Source organism: Phallusia mammillata, chromosome 7 (assembly GCF_965637545.1).
Source record: "Phallusia mammillata chromosome 7, kaPhaMamm4.hap1.1, whole genome shotgun sequence".
In the NCBI taxonomy this organism is placed as follows: domain Eukaryota; kingdom Metazoa; phylum Chordata; class Ascidiacea; order Phlebobranchia; family Ascidiidae; genus Phallusia; species Phallusia mammillata.
Genome location: NC_137258.1, coordinates 17,048,378 through 17,063,190, shown reverse-complemented (window position 1 = coordinate 17,063,190; position 14,813 = coordinate 17,048,378). Strand labels below are relative to the sequence as shown.

The 14,813-nt window shown below is 47.4% G+C and overlaps 1 protein-coding gene and 75 non-coding genes across 76 annotated transcripts in view; 75 read left to right on the top strand and 1 right to left on the bottom strand.

Annotated features, from left to right (window-relative positions):
• The window catches only part of LOC145237697 (dynein axonemal heavy chain 6-like), a 160,618-nt gene that overhangs the window by 22,343 nt on the left and 123,462 nt on the right, over window positions 1-14,813 (bottom strand). The gene's annotated exons all lie outside the window — the stretch shown is intronic.
• Window positions 83-154, top strand: Trnae-uuc (transfer RNA glutamic acid (anticodon UUC)). Its single transcript has one exon. It is a non-coding gene; the product is annotated as a tRNA-Glu (tRNA).
• On the top strand, window positions 160-230 carry Trnag-gcc (transfer RNA glycine (anticodon GCC)). Its single transcript has one exon. It is a non-coding gene; the product is annotated as a tRNA-Gly (tRNA).
• Trnag-gcc (transfer RNA glycine (anticodon GCC)) lies at window positions 426-496 on the top strand. Its single transcript has one exon. It is a non-coding gene; the product is annotated as a tRNA-Gly (tRNA).
• Window positions 615-686, top strand: Trnae-uuc (transfer RNA glutamic acid (anticodon UUC)). The gene has a single exon. It is a non-coding gene; the product is annotated as a tRNA-Glu (tRNA).
• Trnag-gcc (transfer RNA glycine (anticodon GCC)) lies at window positions 692-762 on the top strand. The gene has a single exon. It is a non-coding gene; the product is annotated as a tRNA-Gly (tRNA).
• Trnae-uuc (transfer RNA glutamic acid (anticodon UUC)) lies at window positions 881-952 on the top strand. Its single transcript has one exon. It is a non-coding gene; the product is annotated as a tRNA-Glu (tRNA).
• Window positions 958-1,028, top strand: Trnag-gcc (transfer RNA glycine (anticodon GCC)). Its single transcript has one exon. It is a non-coding gene; the product is annotated as a tRNA-Gly (tRNA).
• Window positions 1,412-1,483, top strand: Trnae-uuc (transfer RNA glutamic acid (anticodon UUC)). Its single transcript has one exon. It is a non-coding gene; the product is annotated as a tRNA-Glu (tRNA).
• On the top strand, window positions 1,489-1,559 carry Trnag-gcc (transfer RNA glycine (anticodon GCC)). Its single transcript has one exon. It is a non-coding gene; the product is annotated as a tRNA-Gly (tRNA).
• On the top strand, window positions 1,678-1,749 carry Trnae-uuc (transfer RNA glutamic acid (anticodon UUC)). The gene has a single exon. It is a non-coding gene; the product is annotated as a tRNA-Glu (tRNA).
• Window positions 1,755-1,825, top strand: Trnag-gcc (transfer RNA glycine (anticodon GCC)). Its single transcript has one exon. It is a non-coding gene; the product is annotated as a tRNA-Gly (tRNA).
• Trnae-uuc (transfer RNA glutamic acid (anticodon UUC)) lies at window positions 1,944-2,015 on the top strand. The gene has a single exon. It is a non-coding gene; the product is annotated as a tRNA-Glu (tRNA).
• Trnag-gcc (transfer RNA glycine (anticodon GCC)) lies at window positions 2,021-2,091 on the top strand. The gene has a single exon. It is a non-coding gene; the product is annotated as a tRNA-Gly (tRNA).
• Window positions 2,287-2,357, top strand: Trnag-gcc (transfer RNA glycine (anticodon GCC)). Its single transcript has one exon. It is a non-coding gene; the product is annotated as a tRNA-Gly (tRNA).
• Trnag-gcc (transfer RNA glycine (anticodon GCC)) lies at window positions 2,552-2,622 on the top strand. Its single transcript has one exon. It is a non-coding gene; the product is annotated as a tRNA-Gly (tRNA).
• Window positions 2,740-2,811, top strand: Trnae-uuc (transfer RNA glutamic acid (anticodon UUC)). The gene has a single exon. It is a non-coding gene; the product is annotated as a tRNA-Glu (tRNA).
• On the top strand, window positions 2,817-2,887 carry Trnag-gcc (transfer RNA glycine (anticodon GCC)). The gene has a single exon. It is a non-coding gene; the product is annotated as a tRNA-Gly (tRNA).
• Window positions 3,006-3,077, top strand: Trnak-uuu (transfer RNA lysine (anticodon UUU)). Its single transcript has one exon. It is a non-coding gene; the product is annotated as a tRNA-Lys (tRNA).
• Trnag-gcc (transfer RNA glycine (anticodon GCC)) lies at window positions 3,083-3,153 on the top strand. The gene has a single exon. It is a non-coding gene; the product is annotated as a tRNA-Gly (tRNA).
• On the top strand, window positions 3,617-3,687 carry Trnag-gcc (transfer RNA glycine (anticodon GCC)). The gene has a single exon. It is a non-coding gene; the product is annotated as a tRNA-Gly (tRNA).
• Window positions 3,883-3,953, top strand: Trnag-gcc (transfer RNA glycine (anticodon GCC)). Its single transcript has one exon. It is a non-coding gene; the product is annotated as a tRNA-Gly (tRNA).
• Trnae-uuc (transfer RNA glutamic acid (anticodon UUC)) lies at window positions 4,071-4,142 on the top strand. The gene has a single exon. It is a non-coding gene; the product is annotated as a tRNA-Glu (tRNA).
• On the top strand, window positions 4,148-4,218 carry Trnag-gcc (transfer RNA glycine (anticodon GCC)). The gene has a single exon. It is a non-coding gene; the product is annotated as a tRNA-Gly (tRNA).
• On the top strand, window positions 4,337-4,408 carry Trnae-uuc (transfer RNA glutamic acid (anticodon UUC)). Its single transcript has one exon. It is a non-coding gene; the product is annotated as a tRNA-Glu (tRNA).
• Window positions 4,414-4,484, top strand: Trnag-gcc (transfer RNA glycine (anticodon GCC)). Its single transcript has one exon. It is a non-coding gene; the product is annotated as a tRNA-Gly (tRNA).
• Window positions 4,871-4,942, top strand: Trnae-uuc (transfer RNA glutamic acid (anticodon UUC)). The gene has a single exon. It is a non-coding gene; the product is annotated as a tRNA-Glu (tRNA).
• On the top strand, window positions 4,948-5,018 carry Trnag-gcc (transfer RNA glycine (anticodon GCC)). Its single transcript has one exon. It is a non-coding gene; the product is annotated as a tRNA-Gly (tRNA).
• Trnae-uuc (transfer RNA glutamic acid (anticodon UUC)) lies at window positions 5,136-5,207 on the top strand. Its single transcript has one exon. It is a non-coding gene; the product is annotated as a tRNA-Glu (tRNA).
• On the top strand, window positions 5,213-5,283 carry Trnag-gcc (transfer RNA glycine (anticodon GCC)). The gene has a single exon. It is a non-coding gene; the product is annotated as a tRNA-Gly (tRNA).
• Trnae-uuc (transfer RNA glutamic acid (anticodon UUC)) lies at window positions 5,402-5,473 on the top strand. The gene has a single exon. It is a non-coding gene; the product is annotated as a tRNA-Glu (tRNA).
• Trnag-gcc (transfer RNA glycine (anticodon GCC)) lies at window positions 5,479-5,549 on the top strand. The gene has a single exon. It is a non-coding gene; the product is annotated as a tRNA-Gly (tRNA).
• On the top strand, window positions 5,936-6,007 carry Trnae-uuc (transfer RNA glutamic acid (anticodon UUC)). The gene has a single exon. It is a non-coding gene; the product is annotated as a tRNA-Glu (tRNA).
• Trnag-gcc (transfer RNA glycine (anticodon GCC)) lies at window positions 6,013-6,083 on the top strand. The gene has a single exon. It is a non-coding gene; the product is annotated as a tRNA-Gly (tRNA).
• Window positions 6,661-6,732, top strand: Trnae-uuc (transfer RNA glutamic acid (anticodon UUC)). Its single transcript has one exon. It is a non-coding gene; the product is annotated as a tRNA-Glu (tRNA).
• Trnag-gcc (transfer RNA glycine (anticodon GCC)) lies at window positions 6,738-6,808 on the top strand. The gene has a single exon. It is a non-coding gene; the product is annotated as a tRNA-Gly (tRNA).
• Window positions 6,927-6,998, top strand: Trnae-uuc (transfer RNA glutamic acid (anticodon UUC)). The gene has a single exon. It is a non-coding gene; the product is annotated as a tRNA-Glu (tRNA).
• On the top strand, window positions 7,193-7,264 carry Trnae-uuc (transfer RNA glutamic acid (anticodon UUC)). Its single transcript has one exon. It is a non-coding gene; the product is annotated as a tRNA-Glu (tRNA).
• Window positions 7,651-7,722, top strand: Trnae-uuc (transfer RNA glutamic acid (anticodon UUC)). Its single transcript has one exon. It is a non-coding gene; the product is annotated as a tRNA-Glu (tRNA).
• Window positions 7,728-7,798, top strand: Trnag-gcc (transfer RNA glycine (anticodon GCC)). Its single transcript has one exon. It is a non-coding gene; the product is annotated as a tRNA-Gly (tRNA).
• Trnae-uuc (transfer RNA glutamic acid (anticodon UUC)) lies at window positions 7,917-7,988 on the top strand. Its single transcript has one exon. It is a non-coding gene; the product is annotated as a tRNA-Glu (tRNA).
• On the top strand, window positions 7,994-8,064 carry Trnag-gcc (transfer RNA glycine (anticodon GCC)). The gene has a single exon. It is a non-coding gene; the product is annotated as a tRNA-Gly (tRNA).
• On the top strand, window positions 8,183-8,254 carry Trnae-uuc (transfer RNA glutamic acid (anticodon UUC)). The gene has a single exon. It is a non-coding gene; the product is annotated as a tRNA-Glu (tRNA).
• Window positions 8,260-8,330, top strand: Trnag-gcc (transfer RNA glycine (anticodon GCC)). The gene has a single exon. It is a non-coding gene; the product is annotated as a tRNA-Gly (tRNA).
• Window positions 8,526-8,596, top strand: Trnag-gcc (transfer RNA glycine (anticodon GCC)). The gene has a single exon. It is a non-coding gene; the product is annotated as a tRNA-Gly (tRNA).
• Window positions 8,792-8,862, top strand: Trnag-gcc (transfer RNA glycine (anticodon GCC)). The gene has a single exon. It is a non-coding gene; the product is annotated as a tRNA-Gly (tRNA).
• Trnae-uuc (transfer RNA glutamic acid (anticodon UUC)) lies at window positions 8,980-9,051 on the top strand. The gene has a single exon. It is a non-coding gene; the product is annotated as a tRNA-Glu (tRNA).
• Window positions 9,057-9,127, top strand: Trnag-gcc (transfer RNA glycine (anticodon GCC)). Its single transcript has one exon. It is a non-coding gene; the product is annotated as a tRNA-Gly (tRNA).
• Trnag-gcc (transfer RNA glycine (anticodon GCC)) lies at window positions 9,323-9,393 on the top strand. Its single transcript has one exon. It is a non-coding gene; the product is annotated as a tRNA-Gly (tRNA).
• Trnag-gcc (transfer RNA glycine (anticodon GCC)) lies at window positions 9,589-9,659 on the top strand. Its single transcript has one exon. It is a non-coding gene; the product is annotated as a tRNA-Gly (tRNA).
• Window positions 9,777-9,848, top strand: Trnae-uuc (transfer RNA glutamic acid (anticodon UUC)). The gene has a single exon. It is a non-coding gene; the product is annotated as a tRNA-Glu (tRNA).
• Window positions 9,854-9,924, top strand: Trnag-gcc (transfer RNA glycine (anticodon GCC)). Its single transcript has one exon. It is a non-coding gene; the product is annotated as a tRNA-Gly (tRNA).
• Window positions 10,043-10,114, top strand: Trnae-uuc (transfer RNA glutamic acid (anticodon UUC)). The gene has a single exon. It is a non-coding gene; the product is annotated as a tRNA-Glu (tRNA).
• Trnag-gcc (transfer RNA glycine (anticodon GCC)) lies at window positions 10,120-10,190 on the top strand. The gene has a single exon. It is a non-coding gene; the product is annotated as a tRNA-Gly (tRNA).
• Trnae-uuc (transfer RNA glutamic acid (anticodon UUC)) lies at window positions 10,577-10,648 on the top strand. Its single transcript has one exon. It is a non-coding gene; the product is annotated as a tRNA-Glu (tRNA).
• Trnag-gcc (transfer RNA glycine (anticodon GCC)) lies at window positions 10,654-10,724 on the top strand. Its single transcript has one exon. It is a non-coding gene; the product is annotated as a tRNA-Gly (tRNA).
• Window positions 10,921-10,991, top strand: Trnag-acc (transfer RNA glycine (anticodon ACC)). The gene has a single exon. It is a non-coding gene; the product is annotated as a tRNA-Gly (tRNA).
• On the top strand, window positions 11,563-11,634 carry Trnae-uuc (transfer RNA glutamic acid (anticodon UUC)). The gene has a single exon. It is a non-coding gene; the product is annotated as a tRNA-Glu (tRNA).
• On the top strand, window positions 11,829-11,900 carry Trnae-uuc (transfer RNA glutamic acid (anticodon UUC)). Its single transcript has one exon. It is a non-coding gene; the product is annotated as a tRNA-Glu (tRNA).
• Window positions 11,906-11,976, top strand: Trnag-gcc (transfer RNA glycine (anticodon GCC)). The gene has a single exon. It is a non-coding gene; the product is annotated as a tRNA-Gly (tRNA).
• Window positions 12,096-12,167, top strand: Trnae-uuc (transfer RNA glutamic acid (anticodon UUC)). The gene has a single exon. It is a non-coding gene; the product is annotated as a tRNA-Glu (tRNA).
• Window positions 12,173-12,243, top strand: Trnag-gcc (transfer RNA glycine (anticodon GCC)). Its single transcript has one exon. It is a non-coding gene; the product is annotated as a tRNA-Gly (tRNA).
• On the top strand, window positions 12,362-12,433 carry Trnae-uuc (transfer RNA glutamic acid (anticodon UUC)). The gene has a single exon. It is a non-coding gene; the product is annotated as a tRNA-Glu (tRNA).
• On the top strand, window positions 12,439-12,509 carry Trnag-gcc (transfer RNA glycine (anticodon GCC)). Its single transcript has one exon. It is a non-coding gene; the product is annotated as a tRNA-Gly (tRNA).
• Trnae-uuc (transfer RNA glutamic acid (anticodon UUC)) lies at window positions 12,628-12,699 on the top strand. The gene has a single exon. It is a non-coding gene; the product is annotated as a tRNA-Glu (tRNA).
• Trnag-gcc (transfer RNA glycine (anticodon GCC)) lies at window positions 12,705-12,775 on the top strand. The gene has a single exon. It is a non-coding gene; the product is annotated as a tRNA-Gly (tRNA).
• Trnae-uuc (transfer RNA glutamic acid (anticodon UUC)) lies at window positions 12,894-12,965 on the top strand. The gene has a single exon. It is a non-coding gene; the product is annotated as a tRNA-Glu (tRNA).
• On the top strand, window positions 12,971-13,041 carry Trnag-gcc (transfer RNA glycine (anticodon GCC)). The gene has a single exon. It is a non-coding gene; the product is annotated as a tRNA-Gly (tRNA).
• On the top strand, window positions 13,159-13,230 carry Trnae-uuc (transfer RNA glutamic acid (anticodon UUC)). The gene has a single exon. It is a non-coding gene; the product is annotated as a tRNA-Glu (tRNA).
• Trnag-gcc (transfer RNA glycine (anticodon GCC)) lies at window positions 13,236-13,306 on the top strand. Its single transcript has one exon. It is a non-coding gene; the product is annotated as a tRNA-Gly (tRNA).
• Trnae-uuc (transfer RNA glutamic acid (anticodon UUC)) lies at window positions 13,425-13,496 on the top strand. The gene has a single exon. It is a non-coding gene; the product is annotated as a tRNA-Glu (tRNA).
• Window positions 13,502-13,572, top strand: Trnag-gcc (transfer RNA glycine (anticodon GCC)). The gene has a single exon. It is a non-coding gene; the product is annotated as a tRNA-Gly (tRNA).
• Trnag-gcc (transfer RNA glycine (anticodon GCC)) lies at window positions 14,287-14,357 on the top strand. Its single transcript has one exon. It is a non-coding gene; the product is annotated as a tRNA-Gly (tRNA).
• On the top strand, window positions 14,476-14,547 carry Trnae-uuc (transfer RNA glutamic acid (anticodon UUC)). The gene has a single exon. It is a non-coding gene; the product is annotated as a tRNA-Glu (tRNA).
• On the top strand, window positions 14,553-14,623 carry Trnag-gcc (transfer RNA glycine (anticodon GCC)). The gene has a single exon. It is a non-coding gene; the product is annotated as a tRNA-Gly (tRNA).
• Window positions 14,741-14,812, top strand: Trnae-uuc (transfer RNA glutamic acid (anticodon UUC)). The gene has a single exon. It is a non-coding gene; the product is annotated as a tRNA-Glu (tRNA).

Here is a 14,813-nt window from a genome sequence, read left to right as displayed (position 1 = left end):
TTTTCGTGGCATTATTTAATTTTTTGCACAATGCATTAAAATATTTGAGTGATGGCGCGATTTTGAGTAGTCTGGTTTCGTCTCCTACATGGTCTAGTGGTTAGGATTCCTGGGTTTCACCCAGGCGGCCCGGGTTCGATTCTCGGTGTAGGAAAATTGGCATTGGTGGTTCAGTGGTAGAATCCTCGCCTGCCACGCGGGGGGCCCGGGTTCGATTCCCGGCCAATGCAATCGTTTTTGGGAATATTTTTTGATAACAATCGACATTTTCGTGGCATTATTTAATTTTTTGCACAATGCATTAAAATATTTGAGTGATGGCGCGATTTTGAGTACTCTGGTTTCGTCTCCTACATGGTCTAGTGGTTAGGATTCCTGGCTTTCACCCCGGCGGCCCTGGTTCGATTCCCGGTGTAGGAAAATTGGCATTGGTGGTTCAGTGGTAGAATCCTCGCCTGCCACGCGGGGCGCCCGGGTTCGATTCCCGGCCAATGCAATCGTTTTGGGGAATATTTTTTGATAGCAATCGACATTTTCGTGGCATTATTCAATTTTTTGCACAATGCATTAAAATATTTGAGTGATGGCGCGATTTTGAGTACTCTGGTTTCGTCTCCTACATGGTCTAGTGGTTAGGATTCCTGGCTTTCACCCAGGCGGCCCGGGTTCGATTCCCGGTGTAGGAAAATTGGCATTGGTGGTTCAGTGGTAGAATCCTCGCCTGCCACGCGGGGGGCCCGGGTTCGATTCCCGCCCAATGCAATCGTTTTTGGGAATATTTTTTGATAGCAATCGACATTTTCGTGGCATTATTTAATTTTTTGCACAATGCATTAAAATATTTGAGTGATGGCGCGATTTTGAGTACTCTGGTTTCGTCTCCTACATGGTCTAGTGGTTAGGATTCCTGGCTTTCACCCAGGCGGCCCGGGTTCGATTCCCGGTGTAGGAAAATTGGCATTGGTGGTTCAGTGGTAGAATCCTCGCCTGCCACGCGGGGCGCCCGGGTTCGATTCCCGGCCAATGCAATCGTTTTTGGGAATATTTTTTGATAGCAATCGACATTTTCGTGGCATTATTCAATTTTTTGCACAATGCATTAAAATATTTGAGTGATGGCGCGATTTTGAGTACTCTGGTTTCGTCTCCAACACGGTCTAGTGGTTAGGATTCCTGGCTTTCACCCAGCCGGCCCGGGTTCGATTCCCGGTGTAGGAAAATTGACATTGGTGGTTCAGTGGTAGAATCCTCGCCTGCCACGCGGGGGGCTCGGGTTCGATTCCCGGCCATAGCAATCGTTTTGGGAATATTTTTTGATAGCAATCGACATTTTCGTGGCATTATTTAATTTTTTGCACAATGCATTAAAATATTTGAGTGATGGCGCGATTTTGAGTACTCTGGTTTCGTCTCCTACATGGTCTAGTGGTTAGGATTCCTGGCTTTCACCCAGGCGGCCCGGGTTCGATTCCCGGTGTAGGAAAATTGGCATTGGTGGTTCAGTGGTAGAATCCTCGCCTGCCACGCGGGGGGCCCGGGTTCGATTCCCGGCCAATGCAATCGTTTTTGGGAATATTTTTTGATAGCAATCGACATTTTCGTGGCATTATTCAATTTTTTGCACAATGCATTAAAATATTTGAGTGATGGCGCGATTTTGAGTACTCTGGTTTCGTCTCCTACATGGTCTAGTGGTTAGGATTCCTGGCTTTCACCCAGGCGGCCCGGGTTCGATTCCCGGTGTAGGAAAATTGGCATTGGTGGTTCAGTGGTAGAATCCTCGCCTGCCACGCGGGGTGCCCGGGTTCGATTCCCGGCCAATGCAATCGTTTTTAGGAATATTTTTTGATAGCAATCGACATTTTCGTGGCATTATTCAATTTTTTGCACAATGCATTAAAATATTTGAGTGATGGCGCGATTTTGAGTACTCTGGTTTCGTCTCCTACATGGTCTAGTGGTTAGGATTCCTGGCTTTCACCCAGGCGGCCCGGGTTCGATTCCCGGTGTAGGAAAATTGGCATTGGTGGTTCAGTGGTAGAATCCTCGCCTGCCACGCGGGGGGCCCGGGTTCGATTCCCGGCCAATGCAATCGTTTTGGGGAATATTTTTTGATAGCAATCGACATTTTCGTGGCATTATTTAATTTTTTGCACAATGCATTAAAATATTTGAGTGATGGCGCGATTTTGAGTACTCTGGTTTCGTCTCCTACATGGTCTAGTGGTTAGGATTCCTCGCTTTCACCCAGGCGGCCCGGGTTCGATTCCCGGTGTAGTAAAATTGGCATTGGTGGTTCAGTGGTAGAATCCTCGCCTGCCACGCGGGGGGCCCGGGTTCGATTCCCGGCCAATGCAATCGTTTTGGGGAATATTTTTTGATAGCAATCGACATTTTCGTGGCATTATTCAATTTTTTGCACAATGCATTAAAATATTTGAGTGATGGCGCGATTTTGAGTACTCTGGTTTCGTCTCCAACACGGTCTAGTGGTTAGGATTCCTGGCTTTCACCCAGCCGGCCCGGGTTCGATTCCCGTGTAGGAAAATTGGCATTGGTGGTTCAGTGGTAGAATCCTCGCCTGCCACGCGGGGGGCTCGGGTTCGATTCCCGGCCAATGCAATCGTTTTGGGAATATTTTTTGATAGCAATCGACATTTTCGTGGCATTATTTAATTTTTTGCACAATGCATTAAAATATTTGAGTGATGGCGCGATTTTGAGTACTCTGGTTTCGTCTCCTACATGGTCTAGTGGTTAGGATTCCTGGCTTTCACCCAGGCGGCCCGGGTTCGATTCCCGGTGTAGGAAAATTGGCATTGGTGGTTCAGTGGTAGAATCCTCGCCTGCCACGCGGGGGGCCCGGGTTCGATTCCCGGCCAATGCAATCGTTTTTGGGAATATTTTTTGATAGCACTCGACATTTTCGTGGCATTATTTAATTTTTTGCACAATGCATTAAAATATTTGAGTGATGGCGCGATTTTGAGTACTCTGGTTTCGTCTCCTACATGGTCTAGTGGTTAGGATTCCTGGCTTTTACCCAGGCGGCCCGGGTTCGATTCCCGGTGTAGGAAAATTGGCATTGGTGGTTCAGGGGTAGAATCCTCGCTTGCCACGCGGGGGGCCCGGGTTCGATTCCCGGCCAATGCAATCGTTTTTGGGAATATTTTTTGATAGCAATCGACATTTTCGTGGCATTATTCAATTTTTTTGCACAATGCATTAAAATATTTGAGTGATGGCGCGATTTTGAGTACTCTGGTTTCGTCTCCAACACGGTCTAGTGGTTAGGATTCCTGGCTTTCACCCAGGCGGCCCAGGTTCGATTCCCGCTGTAGGAAAATTGATATTGGTGGTTCAGTGGTAGAATCCTCGCCTGCCACGCGGGGGGGCTCGGGTTCGATTCCCGGCCAATGCAATCGTTTTGGGGAATATTTTTTGATAGCAATCGACCTTTTCGTGGCATTATTCAATTTTTTGCACAATGCATTAAAATATTTGAGTGATGGCGCGATTTTGAGTACTCTGGTTTCGTCTCCTACATGGTCTAGTGGTTAGGATTCCTCGCTTTCACCCAGGCGGCCCGGGTTCGATTCCCGGTGTAGTAAAATTGGCATTGGTGGTTCAGTGGTAGAATCCTCGCCTGCCACGCGGGGGGCCCGGGTTCGATTCCCGGCCAATGCAATCGTTTTGGGGAATATTTTTTGATAGCAATCGACATTTTCGTGGCATTATTCAATTTTTTGCACAATGCATTAAAATATTTGAGTGATGGCGCGATTTTGAGTACTCTGGTTTCGTCTCCAACACGGTCTAGTGGTTAGGATTCCTGGCTTTCACCCAGCCGGCCCGGGTTCGATTCCCGGTGTAGGAAAATTGGCATTGGTGGTTCAGTGGTAGAATCCTCGCCTGCCACGCGGGGGGCTCGGGTTCGATTCCCGGCCAATGCAATCGTTTTGGGAATATTTTTTGATAGCAATCGACATTTTCGTGGCATTATTTAATTTTTTGCACAATGCATTAAAATATTTGAGTGATGGCGCGATTTTGAGTACTCTGGTTTCGTCTCCTACATGGTCTAGTGGTTAGGATTCCTGGCTTTCACCCAGGCGGCCCGGGTTCGATTCCCGGTGTAGGAAAATTGGCATTGGTGGTTCAGTGGTAGAATCCTCGCCTGCCACGCGGGGGGCCCGGGTTCGATTCCCGGCCAATGCAATCGTTTTTGGGAATATTTTTTGATAGCAATCGACATTTTCGTGGCATTATTTAATTTTTTGCACAATGCATTAAAATATTTGAGTGATGGCGCGATTTTGAGTACTCTGGTTTCGTCTCCTACATGGTCTAGTGGTTAGGATTCCTGGCTTTCACCCAGGCGGCCCGGGTTCGATTCCCGGTGTAGGAAAATTGGCATTGGTGGTTCAGTGGTAGAATCCTCGCCTGCCACGCGGGGGGCCCGGGTTCGATTCCCGGCCAATGCAATCGTTTTTGGGAATATTTTTTGATAGCAATCGACATTTTCGTGGCATTATTCAATTTTTTTGCACAATGCATTAAAATATTTGAGTGATGGCGCGATTTTGAGTACTCTGGTTTCGTCTCCAACACGGTCTAGTGGTTAGGATTCCTGGCTTTCACCCAGGCGGCCCAGGTTCGATTCCCGCTGTAGGAAAATTGATATTGGTGGTTCAGTGGTAGAATCCTCGCCTGCCACGCGGGGGGCTCGGGTTCGATTCCCGGCCAATGCAATCGTTTTGGGGAATATTTTTTGATAGCAATCGACCTTTTCGTGGCATTATTCAATTTTTTTGCACAACGCATTAAAATATTTGAGTGATGGCGCGATTTTGAGTACTCTGGTTTCGTCTCCAACATGGTCTAGTGGTTAGGATTCCTGGCTTTCACCCAGGCGGCCCGGGTTCGATTCCCGGTGTAGGAAAATTGGCATTGGTGGTTCAGTGGTAGAATCCTCGCCTGCCACGCGGGGGGCTCGGGTTCGATTCCCGGCCAATGCAATCGTTTTGGGAATATTTTTTGATAGCAATCGACATTTTCGTGGCATTATTTAATTTTTTGCACAATGCATTAAAATATTTGAGTGATGGCGCGATTTTGAGTACTCTGGTTTCGTCTCCTACATGGTCTAGTGGTTAGGATTCCTGGCTTTCACCCAGGCGGCCCGGGTTCGATTCCCGGTGTAGGAAAATTGGCATTGGTGGTTCAGTGGTAGAATCCTCGCCTGCCACGCGGGGGGCCCGGGTTCGATTCCCGGCCAATGCAATCGTTTTTGGGAATATTTTTTGATAGCAATCGACATTTTCGTGGCATTATTTAATTTTTTGCACAATGCATTAAAATATTTGAGTGATGGCGCGATTTTGAGTACTCTGGTTTCGTCTCCTACATGGTCTAGTGGTTAGGATTCCTGGCTTTCACCCAGGCGGCCCGGGTTCGATTCCCGGTGTAGGAAAATTGGCATTGGTGGTTCAGTGGTAGAATCCTCGCCTGCCACGCGGGGGGCCCGGGTTCGATTCCCGGCCAATGCAATCGTTTTTAGGAATATTTTTTGATAGCAATCGACATTTTCGTGGCATTATTCAATTTTTTTGCACAATGCATTAAAATATTTGAGTGATGGCGCGATTTTGAGTACTCTGGTTTCGTCTCCAACACGGTCTAGTGGTTAGGATTCCTGGCTTTCACCCAGGCGGCCCAGGTTCGATTCCCGCTGTAGGAAAATTGATATTGGTGGTTCAGTGGTAGAATCCTCGCCTGCCACGCGGGGGGCTCGGGTTCGATTCCCGGCCAATGCAATCGTTTTGGGGAATATTTTTTGATAGCAATCGACCTTTTCGTGGCATTATTCAATTTTTTTGCACAACGCATTAAAATATTTGAGTGATGGCGCGATTTTGAGTACTCTGGTTTCGTCTCCAACATGGTCTAGTGGTTAGGATTCCTGGCTTTCACCCAGGCGGCCCGGGTTCGATTCCCGGTGTAGGAAAATTGGCATTGGTGGTTCAGTGGTAGAATCCTCGCCTGCCACGCGGGGGGCTCGGGTTCGATTCCCGGCCAATGCAATCGTTTTGGGGAATATTTTTTGATAGCAATCGACATTTTCGAGGCATTATTTAATTTTTTTGCACAACGCATTAAAATATTTGAGTGATGGCGCGATTTTGAGTACTCTGGTTTCGTCTCCAACACGGTCTAGTGGTTAGGATTTCTTGCTTTCACCCAGGCGGCCCGGGTTCGATTCCCAGTGTAGGAAAATTGGCATTGGTGGTTCAGTGGTAGAATCCTCCCCTACCACCCGCGGGGCCCGGGTTCGATTCCCGGCCAATGCAATCGTTTTTAGGAATATTTTTTGATAGCAATCGAAATTTCTGTGGCATTATTTGATTTTTTTGCACAACGCGTTAAAATATTTGAGTGATGGCGCGATTTTGAGTACTCTGGTTTCGTCTCCATTGGTGGTTCAGTGGTAGAATTCTCGCCTGCCACCCGGGGGGCCCGGGTTCGATTCCCGGCCAATGCAATCGTTTTTAGGAATATTTTTTGATAACAATCGACATTTCTGTGGCATTATTCAATTTTTTTGCACAACGCATTAAAATATTTGAGTGATGGCGCGATTTTGAGTACTCTGGTTTCGTCTCCTACATGGTCTAGTGGTTAGGATTCCTGGCTTTCACCCAGGCGGCCCGGGTTCGATTCCCGGTGTAGGAAAATTGGCATTGGTGGTTCAGTGGTAGAATCCTCGCCTGCCACGCGGGGGGCCCGGGTTCGATTCCCGGCCAATGCAATCGTTTTTGGGAATATTTTTTGATAGCAATCGACATTTTCGTGGCATTATTCAATTTTTTGCACAATGCATTAAAATATTTGAGTGATGGCGCGATTTTGAGTACTCTGGTTTCGTCTCCTACATGGTCTAGTGGTTAGGATTCCTGGCTTTCACCCAGGCGGCCCGGGTTCGATTCCCGGTGTAGGAAAATTGGCATTGCTGGTTCAGTGGTAGAATCCTCGCCTGCCACGCGGGGGGCCCGGGTTCGATTCCCGCCCAATGCAATCGTTTTTGGGAATATTTTTTGATAGCAATCGACATTTTCGTGGCATTATTCAATTTTTTGCACAATGCATTAAAATATTTGAGTGATGGCGCGATTTTGAGTACTCTGGTTTCGTCTCCTACATGGTCTAGTGGTTAGGATTCCTGGCTTTCACCCAGGCGGCCCGGGTTCGATTCCCAGTGTAGGAAAATTGGCATTGGTGGTTCAGTGGTAGAATCCTCCCCTACCACCCGCGGGGCCCGGGTTCGATTCCCGGCCAATGCAATCGTTTTTAGGAATATTTTTTGATAGCAATCGAAATTTCTGTGGCATTATTTGATTTTTTTGCACAACGCGTTAAAATATTTGAGTGATGGCGCGATTTTGAGTACTCTGGTTTCGTCTCCATTGGTGGTTCAGTGGTAGAATTCTCGCCTGCCACCCGGGGGGCCCGGGTTCGATTCCCGGCCAATGCAATCGTTTTTAGGAATATTTTTTGATAACAATCGACATTTCTGTGGCATTATTCAATTTTTTTGCACAACGCATTAAAATATTTGAGTGATGGCGCGATTTTGAGTACTCTGGTTTCGTCTCCTACATGGTCTAGTGGTTAGGATTCCTGGCTTTCACCCAGGCGGCCCGGGTTCGATTCCCGGTGTAGGAAAATTGGCATTGGTGGTTCAGTGGTAGAATCCTCGCCTGCCACGCGGGGGGCCCGGGTTCGATTCCCGGCCAATGCAATCGTTTTTGGGAATATTTTTTGATAGCAATCGACATTTTCGTGGCATTATTCAATTTTTTGCACAATGCATTAAAATATTTGAGTGATGGCGCGATTTTGAGTACTCTGGTTTCGTCTCCTACATGGTCTAGTGGTTAGGATTCCTGGCTTTCACCCAGGCGGCCCGGGTTCGATTCCCGGTGTAGGAAAATTGGCATTGGTGGTTCAGTGGTAGAATCCTCGCCTGCCACGCGGGGGGCCCGGGTTCGATTCCCGCCCAATGCAATCGTTTTTGGGAATATTTTTTGATAGCAATCGACATTTTCGTGGCATTATTCAATTTTTTGCACAATGCATTAAAATATTTGAGTGATGGCGCGATTTTGAGTACTCTGGTTTCGTCTCCTACATGGTCTAGTGGTTAGGATTCCTGGCTTTCACCCCGGCGGCCCGGGTTCGATTCCCGGTGTAGGAAAATTGGCATTGGTGGTTCAGTGGTAGAATCCTCGCCTGCCACGCGGGGGGCCCGGGTTCGATTCCCGGCCAATGCAATCGTTTTTGGGAATATTTTTTGATAGCAATCGACATTTTCGTGGCATTATTTAATTTTTTGCACAATGCATTAAAATATTTGAGTGATGGCGCGATTTTGAGTACTCTGGTTTCGTCTCCTACATGGTCTAGTGGTTAGGATTCCTCGCTTTCACCCAGGCGGCCCGGGTTCGATTCCCGGTGTAGTAAAATTGGCATTGGTGGTTCAGTGGTAGAATCCTCGCCTGCCACGCGGGGGGCCCGGGTTCGATTCCCGGCCAATGCAATCGTTTTGGGGAATATTTTTTGATAGCAATCGACATTTTCGTGGCATTATTCAATTTTTTGCACAATGCATTAAAATATTTGAGTGATGGCGCGATTTTGAGTACTCTGGTTTCGTCTCCAACACGGTCTAGTGGTTAGGATTCCTGGCTTTCACCCAGCCGGCCCGGGTTCGATTCCCGGTGTAGGAAAATTGGCATTGGTGGTTCAGTGGTAGAATCCTCGCCTGCCACGCGGGGGGCTCGGGTTCGATTCCCGGCCAATGCAATCGTTTTGGGAATATTTTTTGATAGCAATCGACATTTTCGTGGCATTATTTAATTTTTTGCACAATGCATTAAAATATTTGAGTGATGGCGCGATTTTGAGTACTCTGGTTTCGTCTCCTACATGGTCTAGTGGTTAGGATTCCTGGCTTTCACCCCGGCGGCCCGGGTTCGATTCCCGGTGTAGGAAAATTGGCATTGGTGGTTCAGTGGTAGAATCCTCGCCTGCCACGCGGGGGGCCCGGGTTCGATTCCCGGCCAATGCAATCGTTTTTGGGAATATTTTTTGATAGCAATCGACATTTTCGTGGCATTATTTAATTTTTTGCACAATGCATTAAAATATTTGAGTGATGGCGCGATTTTGAGTACTCTGGTTTCGTCTCCTACATGGTCTAGTGGTTAGGATTCCTCGCTTTCACCCAGGCGGCCCGGGTTCGATTCCCGGTGTAGTAAAATTGGCATTGGTGGTTCAGTGGTAGAATCCTCGCCTGCCACGCGGGGGGCCCGGGTTCGATTCCCGGCCAATGCAATCGTTTTGGGGAATATTTTTTGATAGCAATCGACATTTTCGTGGCATTATTCAATTTTTTGCACAATGCATTAAAATATTTGAGTGATGGCGCGATTTTGAGTACTCTGGTTTCGTCTCCAACACGGTCTAGTGGTTAGGATTCCTGGCTTTCACCCAGCCGGCCCGGGTTCGATTCCCGGTGTAGGAAAATTGGCATTGGTGGTTCAGTGGTAGAATCCTCGCCTGCCACGCGGGGGGCTCGGGTTCGATTCCCGGCCAATGCAATCGTTTTGGGAATATTTTTTGATAGCAATCGACATTTTCGTGGCATTATTTAATTTTTTGCACAATGCATTAAAATATTTGAGTGATGGCGCGATTTTGAGTACTCTGGTTTCGTCTCCTACATGGTCTAGTGGTTAGGATTCCTGGCTTTCACCCAGGCGGCCCGGGTTCGATTCCCGGTGTAGGAAAATTGGCATTGGTGGTTCAGTGGTAGAATCCTCGCCTGCCACGCGGGGGGCCCGGGTTCGATTCCCGGCCAATGCAATCGTTTTTGGGAATATTTTTTGATAGCAATCGACATTTTCGTGGCATTATTTAATTTTTTGCACAATGCATTAAAATATTTGAGTGATGGCGCGATTTTGAGTACTCTGGTTTCGTCTCCTACATGGTCTAGTGGTTAGGATTCCTGGCTTTCACCCAGGCGGCCCGGGTTCGATTCCCGGTGTAGGAAAATTGGCATTGGTGGTTCAGTGGTAGAATCCTCGCCTGCCACGCGGGGGACCCGGGTTCGATTCCCGGCCAATGCAATCGTTTTTGGGAATATTTTTTGATAGCAATCGACATTTTCGTGGCATTATTCAATTTTTTTGCACAATGCATTAAAATATTTGAGTGATGGCGCGATTTTGAGTACTCTGGTTTCGTCTCCAACACGGTCTAGTGGTTAGGATTCCTGGCTTTCACCCAGGCGGCCCAGGTTCGATTCCCGCTGTAGGAAAATTGATATTGGTGGTTCAGTGGTAGAATCCTCGCCTGCCACGCGGGGGGCTCGGGTTCGATTCCCGGCCAATGCAATCGTTTTGGGGAATATTTTTTGATAGCAATCGACCTTTTCGTGGCATTATTCAATTTTTTTGCACAACGCATTAAAATATTTGAGTGATGGCGCGATTTTGAGTACTCTGGTTTCGTCTCCAACATGGTCTAGTGGTTAGGATTCCTGGCTTTCACCCAGGCGGCCCGGGTTCGATTCCCGGTGTAGGAAAATTGGCATTGGTGGTTCAGTGGTAGAATCCTCGCCTGCCACGCGGGGGGCTCGGGTTCGATTCCCGGCCAATGCAATCGTTTTGGGGAATATTTTTTGATAGCAATCGACATTTTCGAGGCATTATTTAATTTTTTTGCACAACGCATTAAAATATTTGAGTGATGGCGCGATTTTGAGTACTCTGGTTTCGTCTCCAACACGGTCTAGTGGTTAGGATTTCTTGCTTTCACCCAGGCGGCCCGGGTTCGATTCCCAGTGTAGGAAAATTGGCATTGGTGGTTCAGTGGTAGAATCCTCGCCTACCACCCGCGGGGCCCGGGTTCGATTCCCGGCCAATGCAATCGTTTTTAGGAATATTTTTTGATAGCAATCGAAATTTCTGTGGCATTATTTGATTTTTTTGCACAACGCGTTAAAATATTTGAGTGATGGCGCGATTTTGAGTACTCTGGTTTCGTCTCCATTGGTGGTTCAGTGGTAGAATTCTCGCCTGCCACCCGGGGGGCCCGGGTTCGATTCCCGGCCAATGCAATCGTTTTTAGGAATATTTTTTGATAACAATCGACATTTCTGTGGCATTATTCAATTTTTTTGCACAACGCATTAAAATATTTGAGTGATGGCGCGATTTTGAGTACTCTGGTTTCGTCTCCAACACGGTCTAGTGGTTAGGATTCCTGGCTTTCACCCAGGCGGCCCGGGTTCGATTCCCGGTGTAGGAAAATTGGCATTGGTGGTTCAGTGGTCCTCGCCTGCCACCCGGGGGGCCCGGGTTCGATTCCCGGCCAATGCAATCGTTTTGCGGAATATTTTTTGATAGCAATCGACATTTTCGTGGCATTATTTAAATTTTTGCACAATGCATTAAAATATTTGAGTGATGGCGCGATTTTGAGTACTCTGGTTTCGTCTCTTACATGGTCTAGTGGTTAGGATTCCTGGCTTTCACCCAGGCGGCCCGGGTTTGATTCCCGGTGTAGGAAAATTGGCATTGGTGCTTCAGTGGTAGAATCCTCGCCTGCCACGCGGGGGGCCCGGCTTCGATTCCCGGCCAATGCAATCGTTTTGGGGAATATTTTTTGATAGCAATCGACATTTTCGTGGCATTATTTAATTTTTTGCACAATGCATTAAAATATTTGAGTGATGGCGCGATTTTGAGTACTCTGGTTTCGTCTCCTACATGGTCTAGTGGTTAGGATTCCTGGCTTTCACCCAGGCGGCCCGGGTTCGATTCCCGGTGTAGGAAAATTGGCATTGGTGGTTCAGTGGTAGAATCCTCGCCTGCCACGCGGGGGGCCCGGGTTCGATTCCCGGCCAATGCAATCGTTTTTGGGAATATTTTTTGATAGCAATCGACCTTTTCGTGGCATTATTCAATTTTTTTGCACAATGCATTAAAATATTTGAGTGATGGCGCGATTTTGAGTACTCTGGTTTCGTCTCCTACATGGTCTAGTGGTTAGGATTCCTGGCTTTCACCCAGGCGGCCCGGGTTCGATTCCCGGTGTAGGAAAATTGGCATTGGTGGTTCAGTGGTAGAATCCTCGCCTGCCACGCGGGGGGCCCGGGTTCGATTCCCGGCCAATGCAATCGTTTTTGGGAATATTTTTTGATAGCAATCGACATTTTCGTGGCATTATTCAATTTTTTGCACAACGCATTAAAATATTTGAGTGATGGCGCGATTTTGAGTACTCTGGTTTCGTCTCCTACATGGTCTAGTTGTTAGGATTCCTGGCTTTCACCCAGGCGGCCCGGGTTCGATTCCCGGTGTAGGAAAATTGGCATTGGTGGTTCAGTGGTAGAATCCTCGCCTGCCACGCGGGGGGCCCGGGTTCGATTCCCGGCCAATGCAATCGTTTTGGGGAATATTTTTTGATAGCAATCGACCTTTTCGTGGCATTATTTAATTTTTTGCACAACGCATTAAAATATTTGAGTGAAGGCGCGATTTTGAGTACTCTGGTTTCGTCTCCTACATGGTCTAGTGGTTAGGATTCCTGGCTTTCACCCAGGCGGCCCGGGTTCGATTCCCGGTGTAGGAAAATTGGCATTGGTGGTTCAGTGGTAGAATCCTCGCCTGCCACGCGGGGGGCCCGGGTTCGATTCCCGGCCAATGCAATCGTTTTTGGGAATATTTTTTGATAGCAATCGACATTTTCGTGGCATTATTTAATTTTTTGCACAATGCATTAAAATATTTGAGTGATGGCGCGATTTTGAGTACTCTGGTTTCGTCTCCTACATGGTCTAGTGGTTAGGATTCCTGGCTTTCACCCAGGCGGCCCGGGTTCGATTCCCGGTGTAGGAAAATTGGCATTGGTGGTTCAGTGGTAGAATCCTCGCCTGCCACGCGGGGGGCCCGGGTTCGATTCCCGGCCAATGCAATCGTTTTGGGGAATATTTTTTGTAGCAATCGACCTTTTCGTGGCATTATTTAATTTTTTGCACAACGCATTAAAATATTTGAGTGATGGCGCGATTTTGAGTACTCTGGTTTCGTCTCCTACATGGTCTAGTGGTTAGGATTCCTGGCTTTCACCCAGGCGGCCCGGGTTCGATTCCCGGTGTAGGAAAATTGGCATTGGTGGTTCAGTGGTAGAATTCTCGCCTGCCACCCGGGGGACCCGGGTTCGATTCCCGGCCAATGCAATCGTTTTAAGGAATATTTTTTGATAGAAATCGACATTTCTGTGGCATTATTTAATTTTTTGCCCAACGCGTTAAAATATTTGAGTGATGGCGCGATTTTGAGTACTCTGGTTTCGTCTCCTACATGGTCTAGTGGTTAGGATTCCTGGCTTTCACCCAGGCGGCCCGGGTTCGATTCCCGGTGTAGGAAAATTGGCATTGGTGGTTCAGTGGTAGAATCCTCGCCTGCCACGCGGGGGGCCCGGGTTCGATTCCCGGCCAATGCAATCGTTTTTGGGAATATTTTTTGATAGCAATCGACATTTTCGTGGCATTATTTAATTTTTTGCACAATGCATTAAAATATTTGAGTGATGGCGCGATTTTGAGTACTCTGGTTTCGTCTCCTACATGGTCTAGTGCAGGGGTGGGGAACCTACTTAGTACTGCGGGCCGCATGAATTGCACAACATTTTCGGGCGGGCGAAATATTTTTTGCTTTCAAATTCCGTGTAATAATACCCTAAGCATACAAGTGATTTGATATTTCATCGCTCCAGATTTGATTTTTTCTTTGCTGTTACATGTTTGCAACAAACAAGGCTTACAGGTTCATCACTTAATTCGACTAAAATCTGTCCATTCTTTCTGGAACACTCTAGCTCCATTTAAAACTAACACCGCATGGCAAATGATTTGTTACTGGAAGAAGAGACAATAGAGTGACTGTTACGTCACAAATACAGCAAGTGGTTGAATGTGTGGCAATTTTAATAAGTTTGGCGTCAAATATAGAAATGTCGAAGTCTTTTCAAGTAAATGTTTGTACATAAACATTTTATTATTGTTTTTTTATGCTACGTTTTATGCTGTACAAAATTGTGACGCGGGCCACTTTCAAAATGCAAGCGGGCCGCAGGTTCCCCACCCCTGGTCTAGTGGTTAGGATTCCTGGCTTTCACCCAGGCGGCCCGGGTTCGATTCCCGGTGTAGGAAAATTGGCATTGGTGGTTCAGTGGTAGAATCCTCGCCTGCCACGGGGGGGGCCCGGGTTCGATTCCCGGCCAATGCAATCGTTTTTGGGAATATTTTTTCATAGCAATCGACATTTTCGTGGCATTATTTAATTTTTTGCACAATGCATTAAAATATTTGAGTGATGGCGCGATTTTGAGTACTCTGGTTTCGTCTCCTACATGGTCTAGTGGTTAGGATTCCTGGCTTTCACCCAGGCGGCCCGGGTTCGATTCCCGGTGTAGGAAAATTGGCATTGGTGGTTCAGTGGTAGAATCCTCGCCTGCCACGCGGGGGGCCCGGGTTCGATTACCGGCCAATGCAATCGTTTTGGGAATATTTTTTGATAGCAATCGACATTTTCGTGGCATTATTTAATTTTTTGCACAATGCATTAAAATATTTGAGTGATGGCGCGATTTTGAGTACTCTGGTTTCGTCTCCTACATGGTCTAGTGGTTAGGATTCCTGGCTTTCACCCAGGCGGCCCGGGTTCGATTCCCGGTGTAGGAAA